This window comes from Nannospalax galili, unplaced genomic scaffold, assembly GCF_000622305.1.
Source record: "Nannospalax galili isolate Female #2095 unplaced genomic scaffold, S.galili_v1.0 scaffold160, whole genome shotgun sequence".
Lineage (NCBI taxonomy): Eukaryota > Metazoa > Chordata > Mammalia > Rodentia > Spalacidae > Nannospalax > Nannospalax galili.
The window spans coordinates 1933718-1939830 of NW_008346900.1; positions in this window are offsets into that span (position 1 = coordinate 1933718).

The following is a 6113-nucleotide window of genomic DNA, read 5'->3' on the forward strand; positions in this document are numbered from 1 at the left end:
GGAGCCTCTAAAGGGCAGGGTTGATCATCATTCTTCCCACACACCAGGAGAAAGTCTTCTAGGAAGAAGGAACTGGAAGACTGGGGGGGTGACCACACTTTGCACCTCTGAGGCTTACCCTGAGAGATGGTAGCTGAGGGGCGAAGATGCCATGGACAGGACCTTGGAGGCAGGGAAAGGGCTTACCTGCTGCCATTCGTTCAGACCTCAACAAAGTAACACATGAAGAAATGCCCAAATGGCTGCAAATAGCTGGTGATAATTTGAGTGTTTGTCATTGACTTTTTTTTTTACACATAAAACATCCCCAATGCAATAGGACCTGCTGGTCACAAGGCCAGTGTGGATGGGTGGGCTGAGGAAGAGAGTCAGCATGCCAACCAAGACTTGACAGGACCTGGTTGTGGGTCCATCAACAGCTTGTACCTGGAAGTTAAGGTGCTTGCTCACCAAATTCAAGGCCCTAGCCACATGGATTCTCGCCCACCTCTACCCCAGGCAGACAGGACAGAAGCTGGGCAGGCCCAGACAGTTCTGGATGCCTTCAGCTGGCAAGGACATTCGCCTCTTTGAAAAAGCTATGCATAGAGACCACACAAGTGGATCACCAGAGAGTTTCAAATTAGTTCCAGCAAGAGTAAGGCAGCCAGAGTGCAAGGGCTGAAATGGCCCTTCAGGGCCTGGGGTGTTCACAGCCACCAGTGTGGTGTGAGCTCCCCTGCTCTGAAACTTAGAGTACCCCATGTGGCCGCCATGAGCCCTGTTTGTCTAGACAGGGAAGTGGGGGTTCCCTTAGTCTCTCCAAACCTAATCTCCAGCACCCATTCTCAGCACTGAAAGCACTGAGCTTCTTTTGGTTGGGGGGGGGTCTTTCTTTCTTTTGGTTTTTTGAGATGGAGCCTCACACTGTAGCCCAGGCTGGACTTGAACTCATGGCAATTCTCCTGCCTCAGCCTCCCCAATGCTAGGATTACAGAAATGAGCCACTATACCCAACTCAAATCTCGTGTGTGTGTGTGTGTGTGTGTGTGTGTGTGTGTGTTGTCTATGTGTGTGTGTGTGTGTTGCTAGGGATTAAACTCATGGCCTGTCTAAGGCCTTCCTCCAGAACCAAGCACAAGCTGGGCTTCTAAGGAAATCACGGTACCACACGGTACCACACAGTACCACACGGTACCACACAGGCATCATCTGCTTGCCGGGTGCCGGAGGCCAACTACATGGTAGGATAAGCCAGACTATTTTTGCAAATGTTTTCCCAACTGAAGCTCCCATAACCATCATGGCAGCCCTGGACACATTTGATGAAGTATTATTCATGTAGGTCGTCTGTACATCTTCCCCAGGACTAGTTCTCATTTGTACCTCAGCCTTCGAGGGGGCAGTTCCAGGGTTCTGGCTCTGAACCCCTCAAAGCTGCTCTATATGGCACAGTCTCTGAAACAAAGGTGGAGTTGAAGTTAGTCCGTCAGTCATCTCGCTCCAGGAGACCCAGAGCCAGGACAGTGGAGGCCCATTGCCAGGAGTAGGCTGCTCATAACTGTTGGTCGCTGTCACCCAGACTAATCAACAGCATTTGTACAGAATTGGCAGGACTCCCGGCCCAGCAAGACACTGTCTCATTCCCATCAGAGGCTCAGCAGCGCAGCGATGAATGTGGAAAGACAGTCCATACAGATAGTGTGCAGCATGCCCAGCGTGAGGCCGAACCCTGAGGACAGGAAACTGAGGCCCAGGGACATTAAGGCAGCATCCAAGTCCAGGTCAGCAGGCAGAGCTTTCAGCTCATGTCCTGCTCCAAAGGGGCTCCTGGATGGAACTGGGATTTTGAGGAGAGAAAATGCTTTTCCTGTCTATGGACTCTTGTCTCCAGAGAACTTCAGAGTCACCCACAACTGCCTTCGCCCTCCAGTCTTAAGTGTTAAAGTAACACCACGTCCCAAAAGTTTGGACAACTCTTGCCTGAGTTTGTCCTCAGACCCCTGTGACGAATGTCTCTACTCTGCTTCTCAATCTCTGGGCTGTACCGTCCTTGTTTCTCTTTGCTGAACAGATCAAGGTTCAGTAAAGTTCCTATGCCCAGTTCTACCTCCCCACCCACCCCCGCTCCCACACACAAAGCTGGGTTTCACTGTGACCCTGATCACCTCTAACCTTCAGCAAGATCTACTCTCTCATTCAAGTTTCTGAGTGAAATCCTTCAGCTGGATATAGCCAGAGAATCAGGAGTTCAAGGTTATCCTCAGCTACAAAGGAAAGTTTGAGGCCCTATCTTAAAATTTTTTAAACTGAGGTCTGTCTTAGTTACTTTCTCTTGCTTCGATAAAAACACTGACCAAAACCAACTCGGAGAGGAAAGGGCTCATTTGACTTATAGCACAGTTCATCACCAATGAAAGCCAAGGAACCCAGGGCAGTCTGAAGCACAGACCATGGCACACACCGCTTGCCGGCTTGCTTCTTTGGCCTGTGCTCAGCCTGCTTCCTTTTTAAAATATTTTATTATTTTTATTTTATGTGTATGAATGTATTGCCTGCATGTGTGTAAGTACATCCATGTGGTGCAATGCCCACAGAAGTCAGAAGAGGGCATCAGATCCCCTGGAACTAGAGTTATGGATGGCTGTTAGCCATCATGTGGGTGCTGGGAATCAAACCCAGGTCCTCTACAAGAGCAGCCACTGAGCCATTTCTCCAGCTCCTCAGCCTGCTTTCTTATACAACACAAGACCACCTTCCCAGTGGTAGCATTGCCCATAGTGGGCTGGACCTTTCCACATTACTCAACAATCAGGGAAATACCCCACAGACATGGCCACAGGTCAATCCAATGGAGACAATTCTTAAATTAAGGTTTCCTCTAACCAGGTGTGTCAAGTTGACACTAAAGCTATCCAGCACAACTGACCCCTTGTCAGCTTGACACACAAACGTACTACTGTTAAACCATAACCTTTCCATTTCTTGTCCCAAGATAACGATGTTAATATTACAACATCAGACAATACTACTTTAAAAGTCCCATAGTCCTTAAAAAAAATCCAAACACTTTAAAAATTCAAAGTCTCTTTTAAAAGTCTTTGTGGGCTCTTATAAAATCCAAAACAAGTTAAGTATGGTCTTATTTCAAAAGGGAAGAATCACACTTAAACAAAACCAAAGTCCAGCAAAGCGGCTCAAGGCTGGACATCTGGGATTCACTCATGATCTTCTGGGCTCCAGAGGACTTGGGCATCTCCACTTCCCTGGCTCTGTCATCCTAGTTCACAGTTTGTCTGATAGGCTCAGGCCAGCTCCATTCCACACCTGCTGCTGCCCGTGGTGGTCATGCCATGGTCCTGGCATCTCCAATATGTTGGGGTCTCCACTGAAACTGAGGCTACACCTTCACCAATGGGCTCTTCTGGCCTCTCAGGGTGCTAAGCCTCAGTTGCTCTCTGTGACTATGCTTTCAAAACCAGTACCATGTAGGAGACTCTTACACATTACCAAGTCCTGCTTCCAGCTTGAGATGGAGCACCGGGCCCTCTCTGGACCATAGCTTCTGTGCCCTGACCCTGAGGAAATACTTCCCAGAAGATTTCACCTCAATAATGCTGGTCTCTTGTTACCCACAGCTTATTTTTCAGCCCCAGTTGACCAGAATGTTATTCCAGTAAAGCATGAAAGGTTTTACTTCCAAAAATTCTTTTTTAAAAAAATACTTTAGCCGGGCATGGTGGTGCACGCCTTTAATCCCAGCACTCGGGAGGCAGAGACAGGTGGATCTCTGTGAGTTCAAGGCCAGCCTGGTCTACATAGTGAGTTCCAGGACAGCTGGGGCTACAGGGAGACCCTGTCTCATGTCGTGCAATGCTGTGGAGGTCAGAAGAGGGCATCGGATTCCCCTGGAACTGGAGTTAAGGATGGTTCATAGCCACCATGTGGGTCCTGGGAATCAAACCTGGGTCCTCTGCAAGAGCAGTCAGCTCTTAACCACTGCACCATCTCTCCAGCGCCCCCCCTCCCAAAAAAATTCTTAATTCATAGTATATCACACAAACAGCCCTGATAGAATCTTTTCTTCCCCAAAACATTGACCAAAACCAACTTGGGAAAGAAAGGATTTACTTGGTTTACAGCACAGTCCTTCATCAAGGGAAGCCAAGGCAGGAGCTCAGGGAAGGAACCTGGAGCACAGGCCATGGAGGATGCTGCTTACAGGACTGCTCCCCTGGCCTGTGGACAACTTGTTTTGGGGGGGGTGTCTTTTTTTTTTTTATCTTTTTGAGACAGTCTCTCCCTATAGCCCCAGCTGGCCTGGAACTCACTATGTAGACCAGGCTGGCCTTGAACTCACAGAGATCCGCTTGCCTCAGCCTCCCAAGTGCTGGGGTCAAAGGCTTGTACCACCATGCCTGGCTCAACTTCCTGTCTTATAGAACCCAGGACCACCTGCCCAGGGGTAGGTCCTAACTTTATTTGCTTTGCTTCCTTGAGACAGGATCTCATGGCAATCCTTCTGCCTCAGTCTCCCACATGCTGGGATTACAGGCATGTGTCACCATACCCTGCTCTGAAGTCCTAACTTTAAAATATTAAAGTAACTTTATTTAGAGCCTCTGGGGCATGGCCATGGCCTAAGAATTTGATGCTGGTGTGTTTTCATCATTTCTGAGACTTGAGTCAACTGTCACTAGGTTGTCATGGCCTTTTTGTTAATCAGAAAAGGAAGAACAGGGGTATGTTCAAATGATTCAGCTAATACACATGCAAAATCCACCAAAGCAGATGAACCATTCAACCACCAAAGTGCCAGGGACGGATGATCTTTGCAGACTAGCTTTGAAACCCGGGCACCAGGAACCCAAGATCTTTAGGGTTGGCCGCCACCCTGCCCACGCCCTGGAGAAAAGCTCTCCCTGAACCCTGCCCCCCCTTCCTTTCTCTTCTCTTTCTGGTTTGGAGATGAACTGTCCTGGCTTTGGCAATGTTCACAAGGCAGCAATGCCGTGGGAGAGGACAAGTGTAACGTGTATTCACATTCTAGCCCTCTGGGGTCCCTCCCAATGCCATGTCAGGGGACAGTGATTAGCCATGGAGGTACAAAGCATGTTTGGAGGCCCCCAGAGACCCCTAGCACACAGTGATGCCCCCCCCTTTGGGATCACAGTGGCTCAGCAGGACTTGGGCTGTTTTCCTTTTAATTATTTCCTCTCCAAAAACCCTGCTGGGATAGAACTTACTGAGAGCAGAATGTTCCAAGGCTCATAATCAGCCTGTCCTTGTTCCAAGACTGTGTGGTGCCCTGTGGTTGACCTCTTTGGGGATTCCGCCCCGGGCCTCCTAATTCCTGTATGGAAAGATGAAGGATTAGCAGCCACTTGAAGGGACTCCACAGTGCCAGATCTTTGTTCCCTTTGAGAAAGGCCAGATAGGCACAGGTGGCTCCAGACTGCCATAGTGGCAGGTTCTATCAAAGCAGGTCATCAAGGCTCTCACTTGCCAGCTCAAATGGTAAAGGCACAAGACCACCAAAACCACTGGACCCAACACGGCTCACTGAGAGACAAACTGAGTGACTACTCACTGTCCCTTGCCTCTCTATAAAGACATTGAGTTTCACTAGCCTGGCAAAAATGCCCACTACCACTCAAGACCCTATATAAGAACAAAAGAGAGGAAATCTCAACCCATCTCTGGAATTCCCCACATTTCCCCACCTTAATGCACAAATAATCCTCCCTTCTATTAGGTTTCCCTGAGACTCATCCAGACTGCTGGACGCTCTGGTTAGAGATCTCAGTCAGCTCAATCTCTCCAGGCTTCCCAGTCTTTAACCACAGACGACACCTGGCACCCTGAGGAGCAGGGTAGAGCCTAAGGACCCAGGGTCTCCAGAAGCATAGGTACCTCAGGGGCCCCCAAGGGCCTGGGTACCTGGCTTGGCCTCTGAGGGCAGGACAGGAAAGCACTTTGTGTTAGTTCCTTGAATGTTTGCCTTGGGCTCATCTGTAGATGGTATCTTCGAAGGAAGCCTGAGAACTCCTGATTGGGCCTGAGGCCAGTCTAAAGCTCAGGTCCACAGCGGGCAGCAGTGTTTGGCTAGAACCTAATACTACCTTCCTTCCTGT